At 52.6% G+C, this 23,721-nt stretch overlaps 1 pseudogene; it reads right to left on the bottom strand.

The window, feature by feature from the left end:
* Positions 1 to 709: 709 nt before the first annotated feature.
* Positions 710 to 18,546, bottom strand: LOC123159737 (alpha-xylosidase 1-like; annotated as a pseudogene).
* Between the last annotated feature and the right edge of the window lie 5,175 nt (positions 18,547 to 23,721).

Raw genomic sequence — 23,721 nt, 5'->3', positions numbered from 1 at the left:
TCATGGTGGACGGTTGGCTGCGGCCGCCGTGTAGTTGTGGAGCAGGTCCTGGGAGAGATATGGTTGGCGAGCCCGTGCTGGAAGAAAAGTGCCGCCGGTAGGCAAGGTAGGGTGGATGGTGACCATCACGCTGTTTTCGAGTGAGCGAGGCGTCCGCCATCGCGCAGGCAAAGAAGTCAATGCCTGGGTCAAGGTTGGCCACCGTGGTTGGCGTGAAAGTTGACGGACCCGAAGGCCGGTGAGGAAGACATTTTTATTATAATTGCTCAAATATCGTGTGAATGAAATTAAAGACAATATTTCTGATACTGTGCAAGAATTTGTTAAACGCATCAAATAGATATTAATTTGTAACAATTTTTTAGTTCGATCATTGCTCTATAATTGCTCTATATGTATGCATTGTCAAATTGCCTTTTGTTAACAATTTACAATGTAAGTGAAGTGGACTTAAATTGTTATTCGATTATACCTGTGCTATCTTTTTTACGTGTGAAATATAACATGCATTATGTTTACATAATTCCAGTAAAATATTTCAAAAACCCGTGACAACGCGCGGGTACTGGTAATTTTAAGTATGAACCAATGAATTCCGTAAGCGTAGCATTTTTGTTTACAATCAAATGGATGAGCTGCACTTCATTCTATGATTTGACGGCTGGATGTGAGGTGTCATGCAACAGTCGTGCATGCAATGCCGTGTGCCTCAAAGCAGTACCTTGCTCATGCTGTAGCTCCCCATGGCCACGTCCGACCGCACGGTGACCTTCCTTGCCGCCGCGCACGGCCGCGTGGAACCGTGCCTAAGTCGCCTGCCCCTCGGCGAGCACCATGGCCGGCCGCTCATCGTCGTTCACGTACACAGCGCCCTCCGCGTCTGTGTCGTCCGCGCCGAGCGGGAACGCGACCACCTGCGTGAATGGCGTCGCGCGCTCGTCCCGGGAGATGGTGCCGCCGCGCTGCAGTGGCAGGACCGTGCCCTCGTGCACGTGCACGTTGCCCTCGTTCAGCTGCACGGGGAGCCCGACAGCTGCGCCGGAGCCCGTGGACACCACCGCCTTGCTCGTGTCGCAAAGGTTGTACCACGTGCCCGGTGGGAACAAGGCGTTCACGGATCTGGCGCCCTGCTCGAGGACGTGGGACACCATGACGGTGGCGTCCAGCGAACTGGTTGGTCACGCCGTAGCACGGCGTGAAATCCAGGAACGAGAAGAAGAGCGGCCGCGCACCGGCGCGCTGGTGAGGTGTGCCTGGTAGTTGAACATGTAGAGGTACGGGAGCATCCTGTAGCGCATGCCGAGCGTGTTCCGTGCCGACCTCGCCACAGACTGCCACTGGTAGAGCTCATGCCTTGCGGAAGCGAAGTTGGCGTGGTCCGTGGAGAAGGGGTAGAAGGCGCCGAACTCGATCCATCAGCTGCACAGCTCCTCCAGCAGCGGTGGGTTGGCCGGGTAGAAGCCGCAGATGTCGGCGCTGACCATGGGCATGCCGAAGATGCCGAAGTTGAGCATGGTGGAGATGGAGTAGCGGAGGTCCTCCCAGGTGCCCTTGTTGTCACCGGTCTGGTGTGCAGCGTAGGCGCCGGAGCCGACGAACGTGGAGCGCGTGAGGATGAACGGCCGCTCCCTTGGGCTCTATCAGGACTGACTGAGCTGCGGCACACCGAACACCTGCCGAAGATGGCGCTGATGCAGACATGGACTTGGAAACCTACATCCATGAAATTCAGGGCTTCGGTTGTTACGGGGTACAGCAGGGGGAGGCAGAGAGGTAAGGCGGCGTAGTGACATGGCGTCGTGTGGCGCCGGAGGAGGCGGCCAACGGCGAGGATACGGTGGCATTCAAACAAGTCGGGGCGTGCGCGAGCGGGGTGGCACCGGAGGAGGCGGCCAACGTCGAGGATACTAAGGCATTCAAACAGGAAGAAGCCGGGGCGTGCGCGTGCGGGGTGGCGCCGACGTGCGTGTGCAGGATGACGAGGCAGCAGCTTGCAGCGGCGGCCGGCGGCGGCACGGAGAGAGCAGGAGTCAGACCTAGTCCTGGATGGGAATCTGAGAAGGTACGTTCGACATTTTTTCTAAGTGAAGGGATACGTTTGATTTGGTAAAGAGAATACAGAAAACACCAGAGGAGGAGGTTTCCTTTTCTTTCTCGTGCCTATGAAGTGGGATGGAAGGACGAGACGGAACGGGGTGGCGGCTGCGTCCATGGCTCCTTGCCTTAACCCGATCGAGTGACTGGCGGCGGCGGATCCCACCTTGGGGACGTTCCAGAAAAATCGTGCAGTTGCGTGGGATGGCGACCGCATCTGGTGGAGAGAGCGAGGAGGTTACGAGAGGGAGAGAGGGAGGCAGAGGGGTGAGGCAGCAGGAAGCGGAGCTCATCGATAAGCTTCCATGCGGCGGCGGTGCAAGGAACCCTGGGCTCGAGGGTAACCGGGGAGAGGAATTGCTAACGCGAGGAGAGAGAGACGAACGTGGCTCGCTAGGGGAAGCGTTTTTCTTTGAAATCGATTATTTGCAATTTAAGATAATCTTAATTAATTTAAATTTGATCTTTAGAGATTGATCGTGATTGATTCGTTCACATAAAGACATTACTAAATAATTTGCGCAAACATGGAAAGTTCTGATCTGTTTAGATTTTTTCCGTTGTGTGAGAGGGTGACGCGAAACTAAACCGGTGAGGTGGAGGAGGAGACGAAAAAAACCCAGTGAAAATAAACCGTGGATACTATTCATCAACTCAGACATTAGGAGTAGAGACTAAATTCTTCAATAAAGAGGCAGGAAAAAAACAGGATACTAAGTATTTCTACTAGATAGTAATCATTCACTCAGCACAAATTGTAATGAACTACTGGATAGTTTCCAACTAGTCACTTCAAATGACAATTACTGGATAGTAAACATTCACTTTGCTACTCCGTAGTGATGTGTTACTTTAAGTCCTTCTTTGACTTGCCATGATGAACTCCCATGCTATAGTTTCAATTACTCCAACTTGTCCAAACCCTGCAACAATTTGAACAGAAAACTAAATTACTTCAAGTATAGAAGTTACATGAGTTGAACGTAATCGAGCATAACTCATTATGATTTATAAAATTTCAGAAGAAAAGTGAATACATAATTGACAAAGCTAGAAGAATAGGAGTTTTTGAAAGATAACTCCTATTCTTTGGAAGATGTGTTACTTTAAGTTCTTCTTCGACTTGCCATGATGAACTGCCATGCTCTACAATTTCCAATTACTCCAACTTGTCCAGACCTTGCAACAATTTGGAACAGAAAACCGAATTACTTCAAGTGTCGAAGCTACATGAGAACTTATTCAAGCATAATTGATTATGATTTATAAATTTAGGAAGAAAAGTGAATGCATAATTGGCAAAGCTCTAAGAATAGGAGTTTTGATAGATAACTGATTAAGAATTGACTAGCTGAATGCATAAGTATCAAAAATTAGGAAGAAAATTGAATGCATGACACACTTACATGTGTTTCTAGTAAATCGTTGACAAATGGTAGTTTTATTTTGTTGTATTTGTTTGTCAGCAGTTGGAACACAAATTTCTCTCATAAAGCTTGCACATCTAGGTGAAGATTAAACATGGGTAACCAAGGAAGAAATGAGTTATGTGTCTCATTGTATCATGTATATCAGTTTCAATGAGTCTCAAGGTATGTGCAGCAAAAGAAAAAGGTTGGAACACTGCTGGAAATAAAAGAATCGTACGAGCTCTTGAGAAAATATCGGTTCCAATGTCGTTGTAACTTGTCAAGAACTTCCACATCTAAATAATATATCAACTGAATCCCTGTATTGCAATGAACAAAAAAGTTAGTGCATCATAGAGTGGGCCAAACAGATAAAATGAAGTACTCTATATAAGCAAGGAGCTCCCTATGATGAAGGAGAGAACAAATATTGTTTCCAACTTTGGCACTTTCACGTGTCTTACTCCAAAACTCCGGATATTGAAGAAAGTGCAAAGAGGATAGCTTGCTATGAAAAGCATCTTCAAATTGTATACTATAGTTGAAATTGGCATTATAATTTTGTCTGAATCTCTGTCATGATCAAGAATGTCGAAGCTCATATCGATGAAATTTGCTACAATAAGGAACCAAATTGTTGGTCCTCTAGGTTTTCTCTGCATTGGGCAAGGTATGTGGACCTGTTTTGGGGAAATTGGCGTTATTATGTTTCTACTGGGACAGAGCTACTTTTAGGACCAAATAGACGTTCGTTTAACGATAACCCCCAGTTATCGCCTATGTAGAATGGACTTTTTTCAACTGAACTACTTATGTTAGACAACATTTTGTTAGTGGTTACAGGTATAGTGAACTCAATTCTTTCAATTCAAGAACTTGAATTCCTTTGCAATTCAGGGTGTGTGCCTACAAAAAATGATTCCATACAAAAGTACCTATGAGAGAAGAAGTAGTAGCTAATACTGTACGAGTAACCATATGTTGAAAACCATTTTTAAAAAGGTTTGCCTATAAAAAAGAAGAAGTTGTAATAATACCATGAGGAGGTACAAGGGGAGTTTCATGTGTGAAGTCCTTCCATGACAATTTCTCATGTAGAGATTTATTCATGTTTGAGAGCATGCTTGGTTCTTTTGGGAACAACTGATCATACAATTCTGATGCAAAACAAAAGAAGAAAAATTATTGAACTAATAAAAAGGAATGGCCAAAAAATTGTAAAGAAAAAGAAATCTAGTAAATGGATGACAAGCAGAATATCTTATACCTTTTGTCAAACCAATGTCTCCAATATACTAGTATTCTTGATCCCTTTGATCCGAAACAATGCTCCTCCCTGGTAGTTCAATTCTTTTAGGATCTAGAAGCTCTTCGTAAATTTCAGCCCATTGTCGAAACAAGACAGTACCATCTTCACTTTTGGTGAATCTGATCACCATATTCCTTATGGCTAGCTCCTCCTCGAGTGGCTGGACTGCTCGAGTGATAGATCGGAGAACACTATGTGTGTTCCTACTTCTCCCTACTTGAGGAGGGTCAACAGGGAAGATCTGGGGCAGAGGATATCGGAGGAAGACGAGATTGGGAAGAGGATTGGCTAGAAGATGTTGTTGGGGTTGCTTCTCACGGTGGGAGGGCATGATGATCGACGAAGGAGGTTGGGGCAGATTGGATGGGGGAGGAAGAACTTAGGTTGGGCATATGCTGCTGCAGGTGGCTGCACTAAGCGAAATCGATTAGGATGGATACTCCTAACTGACTGCGGTCATCGTCCAATCAAGATGCATGAAGCAATGAACTCAAATCATACAACTTATCTAGGGATGGCGTTCACGTGGTGTCGTGGTGGGCGCACGGCAGATGCCATGGGATGGCTAAAGATAGGAGGAGGCTCGAGGGCACTGGTGGGCTCCAGAGGCGAGGTCGGCATGAGCGAGCGTGGGACGCAAGACATACCCAGGTTCGGGGCTCTCCGGAGAGATAACACCCCTAGTCCTGCCGAGTGTAGTTGATATGTATGAGTACAGAGTTGCTCCTAGAGCTGTATGGAGGAAGAAGGGAGGCTGACCAAGGCTTAGGCGGTTCCCTCTCCTCAGGAGTTGCTTGCTAGGTGTGTGAGTGCATTGCCCGTATGCATGAGGGCTCCTAGGGGGTTTTATAGGTCAACCCCCCAGGGGTACAATGGTAATGGTACAAGGCCGTAGGGCCGGGTTGTCAGTGTCCAGGAAGCCCGACGCTGGGACCCGCCGGGTGCCAGGTCTTGCCGGGTTCCTCGGGCGCGGGCCCCATGCGCCTAGGGGCACTGTGTGCCATCTTGTCGATCGTCAGGGAGTGGCCGAGTCGAGTCGGCTACAGTGGCGTTCCGTCAGGTCGCCGCTTGCTGGCGTCATGGGTGACGATGATTACACTGTTGCCACGCCGGCCCCGGTCATCGAGTAGGTGGGGGCACTTTTGCCATGCCCGGCTGACCAGAGGCACGGGTGGGGCACTGTGGCTTCGGTCATCAGTTGGTGGAGACTCGTCCCATCGTACGATCGGGATGGGACGGCTGCTGACCCTAGGCCGGGTTGGAGAACACGCCAAGGGTGGAGCTAGCTTGTTGGGGAAGTCTTGAGTTGGTTGTTGGAGCCGAGTTGAGGAGTCCGGCCGGGTCGAAGGACTTGGCCGGGTTGAGCGACCCGGCCAAGTGCGAGCCAGATTGAGGGGCAATGCTGGCCCCGTTTTTTTGAAAAGAATCCGGGTTCTGTTGCCTGCCTGGGGTTCATCCCCCGACACGTGGGTTCCATGTTTTTTATTATGCTGATGGTGATTATCTTCCTAATGGGGCTCTTCACGAGTCTGGAAATGTGTACGATCAAGATCAAGGACTCACGGGAAGATATCACAACACAACTCTAGACACAAATAAAAATAATACAAGCTTTATATTACAAGCCATGGGCCTCGAGGGCTCGAATACATACGCTCGAATACACAAGAGTCAGCGGAAGCAACAATATCTGAGTACAGACATAAGTTAGACAAGTTTGCCTTAAGAAGGCCAGCACAAAAGCATCTATGATCGAAAAGGCAAGGCCTCCTGCCTGGGAGCCTCCTAACTACTCCTGGTCGTCGACGGTCTCCATGTAGTAGTATGCATCGGCGGTGGCATCTGGCTCCTGGGCTCCAACATCTGGTTGCATCAACCGGAAAGAAGAAGAAAGGGGGAAAAGGGGGAGCAAAGCAACCGTGAGTACTCATCCAAAGTACTCGCAAGCGAGGATCTACACTACATATGCATCGGTATCAATGAAAAGGGCTGTATCTGTGGACTGGACTGAATGCCAGAAGAGAAGGGGAAAGCCTAGCCTATCGAAGACTAGCATCTTCAAGCAGCTCCAAGCATCTTGCAACATCAGAAGAGATAAGAGTAGCATAAAGTAAAGTAGTAGTAGTGTTATCAACCTCGGCCAGAGATCCTTTCTCGACTCCCTGCGAGAAAGCAATCCCAGAGCCATACTATCCATTTCTCATCTCAAGTATCGAGTTCTAGTTGTATCGATCGGGATACAACTCCAAGTGTCCGTTACCGTAGGACAGGCTATCGATAGATGTTTTCTTCCCTGCAGGGGTGCACCAACTTACCCACCACGCTCGATTAACTCCGGCCGGACACACTTTCCTGGGTCATGCCCGGCCTCGGCCAAACAATACGCCACAACCCGACCTAGGCTTAATAGAGAGGTCAAGCACGCCGGACAAAACCTATGCCCCCAGGGGTCATGGGCCATCGCCCCGGGAACCCCAGCACGTTGCAAACGCGGACGGTGAGCCGACCTAGCTACCTCCTTAAAAAGGCAGGTGCTTACGCAGTCCAACCCGGCGCGCACCGCTCAGTCGCATGACGTCTATTAAGCTTCGGCTGGTGCATACGACGCAGAACGCCCATACTATGCCCACGTGATGGTTAGTGCTATCAGGCCAGAGGCCCCTCGGATCAAATATCCAAATCGTAGTGGATTGGGAACGCGCGGTAACAAGCAGAGACTCACAAAAGATGTGACCCCATCGACCCGTCTCGAGGACTTGTGGCGAGGGCTAGGAATGCCTGGCCACGCCTCGTAATTATCTCGCGGGCACCCTCCAGGTCAACCCGTCTCCACCCTCGAGGTTCCCCTCAGGGTCGACCCGCCTTTCCAAGTATCAGTTGTAAAGTCCAAGTATCTGTGTGTTCAAACATCAAGGGTAAAACCCGAGGAATCACCCCCGGTGAATTCCACTCGATGTAATCATCAAGGTGAACGTAAGAGGATCCACCCTCGAGGTTCACACTTGAGGGGTTGCACGACAGAGCCATATCGGAAGTGGTTAAGGAGGAAATCACCCTCGATGACCACGACCGAATGGCTACACTACAGGGTTAACATCAGAAGTGCTGAAGAGATCTCACCCTCGGCACTCGATAGTAACCCAGTAGTGTCGAGCAACTAAGGGGAAAGTGATGTGCGGTGCCGGGGCCTGGTCTTCGATCCCGTTGATCGGGTCTTCCATGATGAAGCAGGGGCAACAAGGACAAGGTGGGGGTCACTGATGGATCACTAACCAACCTATACTAAGCAGTTTAGGATAAGCAGGTAGGTAACAATAAGCAGGTTACAAAAGCAGGCTATGCATCAGAATAGGAGCAAACAATAATAGTAGCAAAATCTAATGCAAGCATGAGAGAAAGGAATGGGCGATATCGGGATGATCAAAGGGAGGGCTTGCCTGGTTGCTCTGGCAAGGAGGGGTCATCGTCGACGTAGTCGATCACAGGGGCGACATCGGTCTCGGGGTCTACCGAAGAGAAGAGGGGGAAGAAACAGTAAATATAAAGCAAACAGAGGTACCACTAAGCATGACAAGACGATAAGCAGAACTAGGGTCGACCTAACGTAGTACTGCATGACATAGGTGAAGGGGGAATTCAACCGGGAATGTATTCCCGGTCCCGGAGCTGTGTCAGACAGATGACCGGAGGGGGAATGTTCCATGTTCAGCATGCTAGGGGCATGTGAGAGATGAACGGACCGCGTATTTGGAAACGTTGGATTTTTCTGAGCAACTTTCATGTAGAAAACATTTTTCATCGGAGTTACGATTAAATAACTATGAATTTTCAAAGTTTTAAACATTTTTTGGAATTAAATAAATTAACAGAAGGGTTTATTGTGTCAGCATGACGTCACAGTGACATCAGCAGTCAGCAGGGCGGCTGACCAGGTAAAACCTGGCCTGTGGGTCCAGTGGGACCCACATGTCAGCCTCTGTTAGTCTAACAGTGTATTAAACTAACTAATCTAGGTTAATTAGCTACTGGACCCCACGTGTCATAGACTAATTAGCTAAACTAATTAGTTTTAATTATTAAAACATTTTAGTTAGAGGAATAAGCGGTGGGGCCCGCATGTCAGTGGCTGGGGCCTGCCCAGTCAGCAGTTGACCAAAGTCAACAGGACAGCCGGGCCCCAGGGGCCCATGGGTCAGCGACCGAGGGTGTGGCCCCGGCCGGCCAGGTCAGCGGTGGTGCCGGAGCTAGCTCCGGTGACCAAATCCGCGGTGGAGGGCGCGGCCTTGCGTCGGGATTCGCCGTCCGGCGGCCAAAATGGGCGCGGGCGGGCATGTTCGAACGGGGAGAGCCCGCCGCGTCGCGTGGTGAGGCCAGCCGGAGCTGGAGCTGCCGGAAATGGCGCCGGCGACGAGTGGAGGCGGTGGTGGCGTTCGGGACCTCGTCGAAATCGCGCTACGAGGCGCCAGAGAGCGCGTGCAATGGTGCGTTCGGACACGTGAGTCGAGCAGCGACGACTGGTGGTGGTGACGGCCGCCGAGGGGCATTATGGCGACGGCGGCGAGCTCGCGAGCGGCGGCCGGCATCGGGACTCGTCGGGGCGGCGCTAGGGGGCACATGAGGGGGGTGTGCGTTGTGCTCCTGGGAGCACCAGGAGCACGATGGTGGCCTCGGGTAACCACGACAGTCACCACAGCGCCGGCGACGAGTTCAACAGCGGAGCAAAGCTCCGGCAATGACACGGCGGCGTCGACCGCAAGCTACGGTGAAAAGCAGGCGGCCAGAGGGAGAGAAAGAGAGGGGAAAGCTCACCGAGCGGCTAAGAAAAGCCCTCGACAGGTTAGGAGCAGCAGAGCGGAGCGGATCGGTGGCGGCGGTGCGTCGGGATCCGAGGAGGAAGAAGGTGGCCTGCCCGCGATGCAGGGCTCCTCGTCCCTCGTACGTGGTCGAGGAAGAAGTGGCCGACATCGGCGAGCCCAGAGGACGAGACAGAGAGACGAATGGGGCGCAATGGCCGCGTGGACGACGGAGAACGGCGGCGATGGCGCTCGGAGGTGGATGGGGAACGAGGGGAGAGGCAGTGAGCGGGGGAGGATCTGGTGGGGAGAGGGAGAGGCGGAGTGGACGAGGGGGAGGGGAAGTGGGAGAATGGCCCGAGGCGCCGGGGGCATGGAGGCCTTATCCTCCCCCTCGTCGTCGACGGCGAGGCGGTCCGGGGCGACCGCGCCCGTGTAGCGACGGGGTCGGTCAAACAGGGAAGGCGACCCGGGGTAAGGTGGGCCGGCCAGTGCAATGGGCTAAGGCCCAGGGAGGCAGGGGCTTCTCTTTCTTTTGTTTTTGGTTTTTTGTTTTTTTTCCAGCAGCTTTTGCCTTTTCTTTTTAGCCAATAATGACTTTGCAAAATTATGCCACTGGCGAAAACAATTTCAAAGAATTAAAGTGCACTGCCACAAAAATATTGTGAGACTTTTGAAATAGTTTGCCAATTTTATAAATTAAAAAGGCATTTAATTTATTGCTTAGGTAACTGTTTTAAGTAGTTTAGGCCACTTAAACCCTTTGCAAAAATGTTGGTTCACCACCAATATTAGTTGTGGATTATTTGGCACATGATGAACATTTTAGTTTTCATGTTTGAGCAATTTTGAATTTCACTCAGAAATTGAAATTGAATTCAACTGGAATTTGAAATGGAATATTGATTAAAGTGACTAAGCACTGTTATAGCAAAATGATTAGCTTGATCTCAGGGATTACTGTAGCATCATTACACCGGGGTGTTACAACTCTCCTCCTCTAAAAGAAATTCTCGTCCCGAGAATTAAGAGGTAGAAGGGAACAGGTCGGGGTATTCAGCCCGGAGGTTATCTTCGCGTTCCCAAGTGGCTTCAACTTTAGTATGATTCGACCATTGCACCTTGAGGAACTTGGTAACCTTCTGGCGGGTTCGACGTTCAGCTTCTTCAAGAATGCGGATCGGATGCTCTTTGTATGTGAGATCATCTTGAATTTCAATCAATTCCGGATCCACTTCACGTTCTAGATCCTTGAAGCATCGACGAAGTTGCGACACGTGGAAGACATCATGAACATGAGAGAACTGAGGTGGCAACTCAAGTTGATAAGCCACCAGCCCACGACGGGCCAGAATGCGGAAATGACCAATGTAGCGCGGAGCTAGCTTGCCCTTGACTCCGAACCGATGAGTGCCTCTCAAAGGAGTGACACGCAGATAAGCTTGTTCACCAGGTTGATAAGTTGAACCCCAGTGTTTCCGGTCATAGTTGCTCTTCTAGCGGGACTAGGCCGCCTTGAGATCATCCCGAACAATGCGAACCTGCTCTTCAGCTTGCTGAATAATGTCTGGACCAATGAGCGTCCGTTCCCTAGTTTCTGACCAATTCAGAGGGGTTCGTCACTTACGTCCATAAAGCACTTCGAAGGGTGCCATTTTCAAGCTGGCTTGATAACTGTTGTTACAAGAGAACTTTGCATAAGGGAGAGATTCTTCCCACTTCTTGCCGAAAGAAATAACACAAGCTCGAAGCATGTCTTGATTGACTCGCTCGACTTGGCCTTGGGATTGGGGATGATAAGCAGTGCTCCAGGTAATATGAGTTCCCATTGCCTTTTGGAAACTATCCCAGAACTTTGAAGTGAATATACTACCGTGATCTGAACTGATCTCCTTCGGAATGCCGTGGAGTGACACAATTCTGGAGATATACAAGTTTGCTAATTGACTAGCAGTGATAGTCTCCTTGACTGGCAGAAAGTGAGCAACCTTCGAGAATTGGTCGATGACGACAAAGATAGCATCGTTACCTTTCTGAGACTTGGGAAGGCCAGTGACGAAGTCCATTTGGATCTTATCCCACTTCCATTCAGGAATCGGAAGCTGTTGTAGAAGTCCACCCGGTTTCTGATGTTCTGCTTTGACGCAACGACAAACGTCACATTCTTCGATATATCGAGCAATGTCTTGCTTCATTTTAGACCACCAGTACTTATGACGGATGTCTAGATACATCTTGGTACTTCCCGGATGAATGGAGAGAGGGGTGTGATGCGCTTCTTTCATCAGCTTCTCTGTCATAAGCTCGAACCGGGGTACTACAATGCGATCTCTGAAGTACAAGGTTCCATCTTCACCAAGTGAGAAATCTCTGGATTTGTCTAAGGCAAGATCCTTTTTCATCAAATCCACGTGAGCATCTTTGGCTTGAGCAGACTTAATTGCTTTCAGCAAAGTTGGTTCCAGGACAAGGTTATTCAGAGAACCCTGTGGAACTAGTTGGAGGTTCAGCTTGCATAGCTCTTCATAAAGGCAGGGTTGAGCTTTGAAAACCATGTGATTGTTGCAATAAGACTTACGGCTCAAGGCATCAGCCATTACATTTGCCTTGCCAGGGGTATAGGATATACCACAGTTGTAGTCAGCAATGGCTTCCATCCATCGCTGCTGACGGAGGTTCAGATCTGGCTGGGTAAATAGGTACTTCAGACTCTGATGATCGGTGAAGATCTCACAACGATTACCGAGAAGGTACTGTCGCCATAACTTCAGTGCAAAGATAACTGCAGCAAGCTCGAGGTCATGAACTGGGTAGTTCTCTTCATGAGGACGCACTTGACGGGAGGCATAAGCAATCACTCTGCGCTCTTGCATTAGGACACAGCCTAATCCTTGTCGTGAAGCGTCGCAATAGATGACGAAGTCTTTGCGAGAATCAGGGGGAGCAAGCACTGGGGCAGACGTCAGCTTGTCCTTGAGTGCCTGGAAACTTTCCTGACATTTGTCTGTCTAATTGAACTTAACGCCCTTGTGTAGCAGATTGGTCAGTGGCTTGGCGATCTTGGAGAAGTTCTCGACAAAGTGGCGACAATAGCTGGCTAGTCCGAGAAAGCTTCTGACCTGCTTGACAGTCTTCGGAGGGGTCCAGTCAAGAATAGCCTGAACGCGCTCTGGGTTGACGGCAATACCATCCTTGGAGATGACATGCCCAAGGTAGGTTACTTCAGGAAGCCAGAATTTACACTTGGAATACTTGGCATAAAGTTGATGCTCTTGAAGCTTCTCTAGAACAAGTCGAAGATGTTCAACATGTTCTTCTTTGTTCTTCGAATATACCAGGATATCATCCAGATAGACTACGACAAACTTGTCGAGGTAATCCATGAATATGTAGTTCATCAGATGGGAGAATGTGGCTGGAGCATTGGTCAAGCCAAAAGACATGACGGTGTACTCGTAAGAACCATAACGAGTGACAAATGCGGTCTTTGGAATATCCTCTTCACGAACACGGATCTGGTGGTAACCCAACCTCAAGTCGAGTTTAGAGAATATCGATGAACCAGCCAGTTGATCATACAGATCATTGATCTGAGGAAGGGGATATTTGTTCTGAATTGTAGCTTGGTTGATAGGACGGTAGTCTTGGACCAAACGGTTCGTTCCGTCCTTCTTCTTGACGAAGAGAGAAGGTGCTCCCCAAGCAGAGGAACTTGGACGAATGAAACCCTTGCAAAGAGATTTGTCGATTTCCTCCTTAAGTTCAAGGAGTTCATGAGGTGGCATCTTGTAGGGTCGTTTGGCAATAGGAATGGTGCCTGGTTTCAAGTCGATGACGAACTCGACAGCCCGGGCAGGGGGTATTCCTGGAAGTTCTTCTAGAAATACGTCTTGGAAGTCACGAACGACTGGAATCTTTTCAATTCCCTCCAAAGGTGCTGCATTCAATGCATTCAAGATATAAAGTCGTGCTTCGGCATTTTGAACCAGACGAGCATTGTAGCTTACTATCTCATCTGAAGGGTGTAGAAGGTGGACGGTTTTAGTGGCGCAAACGATAGAAGCCGTATGTGCTTTCAACCAATCCATTCCCAGAATGAGGTCAATATTGGAAGACTTCAGAATAATGGGGGAGGCAAAAAATTCCAACCCTTCGATTTCAACTGAAACGTTGTGGCTAACCATGGAGGTTTGGCATTGACCCGCAGGGGTTTTTACCACTAGTGGAATGTGCATCTCTTCGTATTTAATGCCATGCATGAATGCAAAATATTCAGATATGAAAGAATGCGATGCTCCTGTATCGAATAAAACAGTAGCTGGTACTGAATTAACAAGAAGAGTACCCATCATAGTGGCAGGCTGGTCTTGATCTTCATTCAGATCAATATGATTAGCCTGACCACGACCATAAGGTCTGGCATTGTTGTTGCGGGGCTGATTGTTACCACGAGCATTAGAAGGCAGAGCCAGCTGATTCGGATTCTGAGGGCATTTCCTGGAACGGTGACCTGGAAGGACACACTTGAAGCATAGACCATCATTGGGATTGGGAGCAGAAGCTTGGGGTGGTACAGCCCGAAGGGGCTGCCTCTGCGGTGGAGGGGGAAGACGAGGTGCAGCATAGGACTGTCTTGGTGCAGGTGCAGTTGGACGATACATGCTGTGGGGGATCCATATCCGACGCTTCTGCGCTGACGGGCCCGAAGATGAGCCAGCGTCACGGTTGCACCTGAGGGATCCCTGGTGTTCATGCAGACCCGTTTTGACATGAATGGCCTTGTTCACCAAGGTGGCGAAATCAGCAAAGTCATGCACTAGGAGCGCTAGCTTGATATCAGGTTGAAGTCCATCACGAAACTTCTCTTGCTTACGAGCATCAGTAGCAATGTCTTCTTCAGCATAATGGGACAAGTCCAAGAATTCTCGCTGATAAGCATCTACAGACTTGTTGCCTTGGGTGAGGTTGCGGAAATCTCGCTTCTTCCTGTCCATGATTCCTTGAGGAATGAAGCGGGCACGAAAGGCAGCTTGGAAATCCGGCCAAGTGATGACCGTTCCAGTAGGTAGGGTACGCCCGTGGCTGTCCCACCATTGAGCAGCGGGACCCTTCAGAAAGAAAGATGCAAAGGTGACATAGCTGGCAGGGGCCACACTAGCAGACTCCATTTCATACGTGATGTCGCAGAGCCAGTCATCAGCATCAAGGGGTTGAGTTGAGATGCGGTAGATAGTTGGGTTGAGGCGCATGAAGTCCTGCAGAGTTACTGGGGTTGGCTATTGATTCATGTTCGGACGAGGAAACTGAGCCATCATTCCTTCCATGAATTGATGATTCATCTCAAACTGTTGCATCATTCCAGCAAAGAATTCGGGCGGTGGTGGATCGTTGGCACCACGGCCACGACCAGCCGGTCTAACCATCCTGCTAACATGTAACAGGGGGTAGTTCAACATTGAGCATTTGCAAAGACAAGGATCATTCATGATGAAACATGCATAAAGAAAGAGGTACGATGGATACCACTTCGTAGTCAACACGACAATGTGTGTACTATTCAGAATACTATTCTAAGGAATAACTATGGCTTATCCAACTTTGGGGTGAATGTGGTCACAGGATCCTAATGTTAGAGTTAGTAAATTCGTTTAACCCGAATGGAAGAGTGATCAGAGTCCCAGAGTATAGACGAGGAGTAAAAGATCCTAATACCACCCAATGGCGACGTGGGCCCGTAAGCCACACAACCAAGTTAGTAAAACAGTTTTGGATGACTAGACTCAACTTTGGCCAAGGAGTTGGAAAGGGGGCTACCTACAGGCAGTCGGCTTTGATACCAACTTGTGACGCCCTCGATTCAATTGTACACTAATCATACACGCAAATGTGTACGATCAAGATCAAGGACTCACGGGAAGATATCACAACACAACTCTAGACACAAATAAAAATAATACAAGCTTTATATTACAAGCCATGGGCCTCGAGGGCTCGAATACATACGCTCGAATACACAAGAGTCAGCGGAAGCAACAATATCTGAGTACAGACATAAGTTAGACAAGTTTGCCTTAAGAAGGCCAGCACAAAAGCATCTATGATCGAAAAGGCAAGGCCTCCTGCCTGGGAGCCTCCTAACTACTCCTGGTCATCGACGGTCTCCACGTAGTAGTATGCATCGGCGGTGGCATCTGGCTCCTGGGCTCCGACATCTGGTTGCATCAACCGGAAAGAAGAAGAAAGGGGGAAAAGGGGGAGCAAAGAAACCGTGAGTACTCATCCAAAGTACTCGCAAGCAAGGATCTACACTACATATGCATCGGTATTAATGAAAAGGGCTGTATCTATGGACTGGACTGTAGAATGCCAGAAGAGAAGGGGAAAGCCTAGCCTATCGAAGACTAGCATCTTCAAGCAGCTCCAAGCATCTTGCAGCATCAGAAGAGATAAGAGTAGCATAAAGTAAAGTAGTGGTAGTGTTATCAACCTCGGCCAGAGATCCTTTCTCGACTCCCTGCGAGAAAGCAATCCCAGAGCCATACTATCCATTTCTCATATCCATTTCTCATCTCAAGTATCCAGTTCTAGTTGTATCGATCGGGATACAACTCCAAGTGTCCGTTACCGTAGGACAGGCTATCGATAGATGTTTTCTTCCCTGCAGGGGTGCACCAACTTACCCACCACGCTCGATTAACTCCGGCCGGACACACTTTCCTGGGTCATGCCCGACCTCGGCCAAACAATACGTCGCAACCCGACCTAGGCTTAATAAAGAGGTCAAGCACGCCGGACTAAACCTATGCCCCCAGGGGTCATGGGCCATCGCCCCGGGAACTCCTCCACGTTGCGAACGCAGCCGGTGAGCAGACCTAGCTACCTCCTTAAAAAGGCAGGTGCTTACGCAGTCCAACCGGGCGCGCGCCGCTCAGTCGCATGACATCTATTAAGCTTCGGCCGATGCATACGACGCAGAACGCCCATACTATGTCCAGGTGATGGTTAGTGCTATCAGGCCAGAGGCCCCTCGGATCAAATATCCAAATCGTAGTGGATTGGGAACGCGCGGTAACAAGCAGAGACTCACGAAAGATGTGACCCCATCTCGAGGACTTGCGGCAAGGGCTAGGAATGCCCGGCCACGCCTCGTAATTATCTCGCGGGCACCCTCCAGGTCAACCCGTCTCCACATCACTCGCGGGTTCCCCTTAGGGTCGACCCGCCTTTCCAAGTATCGTTTGTAAAGTCCAAGTATCCGTGTGTTCAAACATCAAGGGGAAAACCCGAGGAATCACCCCCGGTGAATTCCACTCGATGTAATCATCAAGGTGAACGTAAGAGGATCCACCCTCGAGGTTCACACTTGAGGGGTTGCATGATAGAGCCATATCGGAAGTGGTTAAGGAGGAAATCACCCTCGATGACCACGACCGAATAGCTACATTACAGGGTTAACATCAGAAGTGCTGAAGAGGTCTCACCCTCGGCACTCGATAGTAACCCAGTAGTGTCGAGCAACTAAGGGGAAAGTGATGTGCGGTGCCGGGGCCTGGCCTTCGATCCCGTTGATCTGGTCTTCGATGATGAAGCAGGGGCAACAAGGACAAGGTGGGGGTCACTGATGGATCACTAACCAACCTATACTAAGCAGTTTAGGATAAGCAGGTAGGTAACAATAAGCAGGTTACAAAAGCAGGCTATGCATCAGAATAGGAGCAAACAATAACAGTAGCAAAATCTAATGCAAGCATGAGAGAAAGGAATGGGCGATATCGGGATGATCACAGGGAGGGCTTGCCTGGTTGCTCTGGCAAGGAGGGGTCGTCGTCGACGTAGTCGATCACAGGGCGGCATCGGTCTCGGGGTCTACCGAAGAGAAGAGGGGGAAGAAACAGTAAATATAAAGCAAACAGAGGTACCACTAAGCATGACAAGACGATAAGCAGAACTAGGGTCGACCTAACGTAGTACTGCACGACATAGGTGAAGGGGAATTCAACCGGGAATGTATTCCCGGTCCCGGAGCTGTGTCAGACAGATGACCGGAGGGGGAATGTTCCATGTTCAGCATGCTAGGGGCATGTGAGAGATGAACGGACCGCGTATTTGGAAACGTTGGATTTTTCTGAGCACCTTTCATGTAGAAAACATTTTCATCGGAGTTACGATTAAATAACTATGAAATTTCAATGTTTTAAACATTTTCTGGAATTAAATAAATTAACAGAAGGGTTTATTGCGTCAGCATGATGTCACAGTGACATCATCAGTCAGCAGGGCAGCTGACTAGGTCAAACCTGGCCTGTGGGTCCAGTGGGACCCACATGTCTGCCTCTGTTAGTCTAACAATGTATTAAACTAACTAATCTAGGTTAATTAGCTACTGGACCCCACCTGTCATAGACTAATTAGCTAAACTAATTAGTTTTAATTATTAAAACATTTTAGTTAGAGGGATAAGCGGTGGGGCCCGCACGTCAGTGGCTGGGGCCTGCCCAGTCAGCAGTTGACCAAAGTCAACAGGACAGCCGGGCCCGAGGGGCCCACGGGTCAGCGACCGAGGGTGTGGCCCCAGCCGGGCAGGTCAGCGGTGGTGACGGAGCTAGCTCCGGCGACCAAATCCGCGGTGGAGGGCGCGGCCGTGCGTCGGGATTTGCCTTCCGGCGGCCAAAATGGGCGCGGGCGGGCGTGTTCGAACGGGGAGAGCCCGCTGCGTCGCGTGGTGAGGCCGGCCGTAGCTGGAGCTGCCAAAAACGGCGCCGACGACGAGTGGAGGCGGTGGTGGCATTCGGGACCTCGTCGGAATCGCACTACGAGGCGCCAGAGAGCGCGTGCGATGGTGCGTTCGGACACGCGAGTCGAGCAGCGACGACTGGTGGTGGTGATGGCCGCCGAGGGGCACTATGGTGACGGCGGCGAGCTCCCGAGCGGCGGCCGACATCGGGACTCCTCGGGGCGGTGCGGGGGGGGCACGTGATGGGGGGGTGTGCGTGTGTGCCTTGTGCTCCTGTGAGCACCAGGAGCACGATGGTGGCCTCGGGTGACCACGATAGCCACCACAACGCCGACGACGAGTTCAACAGCGGAGCAAAGCTCCGGCAATGACACGGCGTCGTTGACCGCAAGCTACGGCGAAAAGCGGGCGGCCAGGGGGAGAGGAAGAGAGGGGAAAGCTCACCGAGCGGCTAAGAAAAGCCCTCGACAGGTTAGGAGCAGCAGAGCAGAGCGGATCGGCGGTGGCGGTGCGTCGGGATCCGAGGAGGAAGAAGGTGGCCTGCCGGCGATGCAGGGCTCCTCGTCCCTCGTACATGGTTGAGGAAGAAGTGGCCGACGTCGGCGAGCCTAGAGGATGAGACGGAGAGATGAATGGGGCACAGTGGCCGCGTGGACGACGGAGAACGGCGGCGATGGCGCTCAGAGGTGGATGGGGAACGAGGGGAGAGGCAGTGAGCGGGGGAGGATCTGGTGGGGAGAGGGAGAGGCGGAATGGACGAGGGGGGGAGTGGGAGAATGGCCCGAGGGGCGGGGGGCGTGGAGGCCTTATCCTCCCCCTTGTCGTCGATGACGAGGCGGTCCGGGGTGACCGCGCCTCTGTAGCGACGGGGTCGGTCAAACAGGGAAGGCGACCCGGGGTAAGGTGGGCCGGCCAGTGCAATGGGCTAAGGCCCAGCGAGGCAGGGGCTTCTCTTTCTTTTCTTTTTTTTCTTTTTCCAGCAGCTTTTGCCTTTTTTTAGCCAATAATGACTTTGCGAAATTTATGCCACTGGCCAAAACAATTTCAAAGAATTAAAGTGCACTGCGAAAAAAATATTGTGAGACTTTTGAAATAGTTTGCCAATTTTATAAATTAAAAAGGCATTTAATTTATTGCTTAGGTCACTGTTTTAAGTAGTTTAGGCCACTTAAACCCTTTGCAAAAATGTTGGTTCACCACCAATATTAGTTGTGGATTATTTGGCACATGATGAACATTTTAGTTTTCATGTTGGAGAAATTTTGAATTTCACTCAGAAATTGAAATTGAATTCAACTGGAATTTGAAATGGAATATTGATTAAAGTGACTAAGCACTGTTATAGCAAAATGATTAGCTTGGTCTCAGGGATTACTGTAGCATCATTACACCGGGGTGTTACAGTGGATGGGTGAGTGCAATGCCCGTATGCATAAGGGCTCCTGGGGGGTTTTATAGGTCAACCCCCCAGGGATACAATGGTAATGTTACAAGGCCGTAGGGCCGGGTTGTCAGTGTCCAGGAAGCCCGGCGCTGGGACCCGCCGGGTGCCAGGTCTCGCCGGGTTCCTCGGGCGCGGGCCCCATGCGCCTAGGGGCACTGTGCGTCGTCTTGTCGATCGTCAGGGTGTGGCCGAGTCGAGTCGGCTACAGTGGCGTTCCATCAGGTCGCCGCTTGCTGGCGTCATGGGTGACGATGATTGCACTGTATCCACGCCGGCCCCGGTCAGCGAGTAGGTGGGGGGCACTGTTGCCACGCCCGGCTGACCAGAGGCACGGGCGGGGCACTGTGGCTCCGGTCATCAGTTGGTGGAGACTCGTCCCATCGTACGGCCGGGATGGGACGACCGCTGACCCTCGGTCGGGTTGGAGAACACGCCAAGGTGGAGCTGGCTTATTGGGGAAGTCTTGAGTTGGTTGTTGGGGCCGAGTTGAGGAGTCCGGCCGGGTCGAGGGACTTAGCCGGGTTGAGCGACCCGGCCAAGTGCGAGCCGGATTGAGGGGCAATGCTGGCCCCATTGTTTTTGAAAAGGATCCGGGTTCCGTTGCCTGCCTGGGGTTCATCCCCCCGACAGTAGTCCCCGAAGCTGTGAAGGTCCGCCGTCTTCGGATGGAAGGGCCTTCGCAGTTTCCCCCTTTGCGGAGGTAGATTTGGTGACCGCCGGGTCCAGCAACACCCACTGTGTGCCGGCTTCCGAAAGCCGGATCGCGGCATCCCAGTCGTGGCGGGAAACCGAGGAGTTCGATGAATCTTTGGGCAATCTTTCGGGCCTCGCGCGGCCGCCACATGGAGCCTGGAAGCCGGAGGGGCCTGACAGGCCACACGCGTGACAGGACGGGACGACGCCCTGGGGCCCGCCATCGCACGCCCTCGGCCCACGTGCGTGGATTTATTGCAGCGTCCGCGGGTCGGTTGCCATTCTCTAGGCAGTTACTGCGTGCGTACGTGCACACTTATTACGGGGAAGTGGGAGGGGCGAGTGCAAACGATCCCACTTCCCCACGTTTCAAATCCTGGCCTATAAATTGTGGGCGAAGGGAGTGGCGGAGATCATTCACGCTCGCGCTCCCCTGCCTCTTCATCCTCCCTCTGCTTCTTGTGACCGCCGCCAGCTGCGGCACCCGCTGCCTCGAGCAGAACTTTGTAGCCACCTACTTCTTCCTTCTCTCGCGTCTTTGTTGATGGCGCTGCCGTCGGGCTCGTGGATGGGCTCGACCGTCACCCTCGACGAAATCGCCTATCTCCGCTCCACCAGGAGCCTGCCGGGGGAGACGGAGGTCGCCGCGCGCCTGCCGCGAGGGGAGCGGGAGCTGCGACCCGAGGGCATGGAGTGCGTCGTCTTCTTCCCGCATTTCAAGCGCGGTTTCGGGCTTCCCGCGAGCGGCTTCTTCCACGATTTCCTGGAGTTCTTCGGGCTCCAGCCTCATCATCTGGGCGCCGGTGCCATTGTGCAGCTGTCGGGCTTCGTCACCCTCTGCGAGGGGTACCTGGGGGTCGAGCCTTCAATTGACCTTTGGGTGTGCTTCTTCTCCCTGAAGCAGCAAGGGCCGAGGGCCGGGGAGATGTCTGAGTGCGGGGCCGCCGTCATCTCCAAGCGGTCGGGCGCTGACTGCCCGAAGATGCCTCTGGAGGATTCTACCAAGAAGTGGCAGAATTCCTTCTTCTACGTCCTCAACCTCGGCGCGGACCGCATCAACTTGCCGCCCTTCATCAACTCGCCGTCGAGGGAGAAACAGAACTGGGGGGTACTACCCCAAGCATCCATCGCAGGAGCTGCTCAACCTGTGCGAGCGGGTGTCGGTGATGAAGGAGAGGGAGGGGCTTACCGGCACCGACCTCATCACCGCCTTCATTGTCCAACGAGTGCTGCCACTGCAGCAGTGCAGCCACCTCATCGGCCAGATGACTGGCCTCCAGGACCCCAACTGCATGGCGAACACGCGGCTGGCAGCGGACCAGGTTGTGCGCCGGGTCAATGACATCTCCAAGGCCAACCTGCGGGGTGACTGGGAGTTCGGGAAGGCCCCGTACAGCCATGTGAACCCGGCACCGTTGGTGAGTCCTTGGTCTCCATATTTCGCTGCTGCTTATCTTGTTATCCGCCCCAATGCGATGCGGGAGGTGCTTGTGAATGCCATCTGGCATCCTTACGACCAGGAGCGGGCGCAGGTGGTGCGCGTCGCCTCGGAGGAGCCCGAGGCCCACGGCGGAGAGGAGGAGGCGACCGTCGGCGTGGGCGCAGGGCACCGAGTTGGTAAGTATTGGGCTTTCTTCTTGAGTTGCCGGTCGGGTTACGGCATTGGGGGCGCTGACGTGAGTTGTTGATGTAGCGGCGCCGGGCGGAGGAGGTGGCGACGAGGGAGGAGCCGGGTCGTCTCGGGGGGGGGGGGGGGCGCTGGCGGCGGGGTGGCCGCACGGGAAGGACAACATCTTGCCGCGAGCTCCGATTGTGAAGCGCGCGGCGGACCCGGCCGGGGTGCGAAGCCGCCCGCCAAGAGGAGGCGCACCGCGCCGCAGGAGAGAGCGGCGAGGCCCGCCGTTCTGGTGGTGCCGGGGTGAGCACCCTTTTTGTTCGAGCCGAGCGTCCGAGCGGCTCTGCTTGGCTTTGCGTACTTATTTTTGTCTTGGGTTTCAGGTAGCCGATCTCGCTGGCGCTGGCGCGTTCCGGAGGAGCCGGTCCGGCACTGTTGACCGGGTCGAGGAGGAGGAGGAGCGGGCGGATCCGGATCTCGGTCTGGACCCGGCCGATGCCGAAGGCCTGGCCTGGCGGGACCGGAACCGGGCCGAGGCGGAGCTTAAGGAGGCGCCGACCTAGGCCTGGGTCCGCGCCGCGGCGATGTGGGCGCGAACCGGCGAGGAGCCGGCGTGGCCGGAGATGCGGCGGGGACGGTGGCGGCGGTGACGGTCTTCGTGCCGTCGTCGGAGGGGGAGCACGACCAAGGCGGCCGTGCAGATGTGATGGACCTCGACCGGGAGGTCGTGGTCGTTGTCGACGACACCCCGCCGTGGACCGACGTGGTCGAGCGGGCGGGGGCCAATGGAGGCGGCGGTGATGCCGTCTCAAGGGAGGCGTCGCGGATGGCACCAGAGGGGGCGGTTCGAACACCGACGAGCAAGGCACCGCCGGTGGTGGAGCTGCAAGCCACTCCGGCCACCGGGCCAGCGTCGGAGCCGGAGAGGGCGCCGGAGAAGGCGCCGGCCTCAGGGGAGGCGGCCAGCGGGGGGCACGCCCTGGTGCCCCGGCCTGGGGGTCGCCGGGTTGCCGGGTCGACCAACGAGGTCTTCTTCGGGCCCCTGACCCAGGAGGAGGCAGCGGTGGCCGCCATGACCCGGCGCCTGCAAGGGCGGATGGATCAGATCCAGGCCTTCGCCCAGGCCGAGGTGGAGGCAACGCAGGAGCTGGAGCGCGCCGTGTTTGTAAGTTTTCCGTTGCGTTCTGCTTTGTGGGGGCGCGCCAGCGCACCCAGTGGGTGTAGCCCCCGAGATTCGGGAGCAGTTGGGTCGAATCTTATCTTGCTATCTTGTATTGATCGCTGCTCTCTGCAGCAACTGGACTCCTACCGGGTCGGCGTCTTCAACCGGCTCCTTGAGACGCACCGGCGTCTCAAGGAAAGGCTCGCCGCCAAGGAGGAGGAGCTCTGTGTCGCGGCAGGTACTTTTCTTGCATGCTCTTTTTTAGTGGGGGCGCGCTAGCGCACCCACTGGGTGTAGCCCCCGAGATTCGGGCCAACTGCGTAGTAGTTGGGTCGAATCTTAAAGTGGTACTTTGTTTCCGAGTCTCTCTTCTGCAGCCGAGGTGCTGTCTTGGAGGACCCGGCTGATCCGGGCTGGCTTCCACTACGACCGGCTTGTTGCTGACGCCGGTCAGCTTGGAGCCGAGGT

Source organism: Triticum aestivum, chromosome 1D (genome assembly GCF_018294505.1).
Source record: "Triticum aestivum cultivar Chinese Spring chromosome 1D, IWGSC CS RefSeq v2.1, whole genome shotgun sequence".
NCBI lineage: Eukaryota > Viridiplantae > Streptophyta > Magnoliopsida > Poales > Poaceae > Triticum > Triticum aestivum.
Note: the sequence above shows the minus strand (reverse complement) of the source record. Positions and strands in the feature narration are given on the sequence as shown.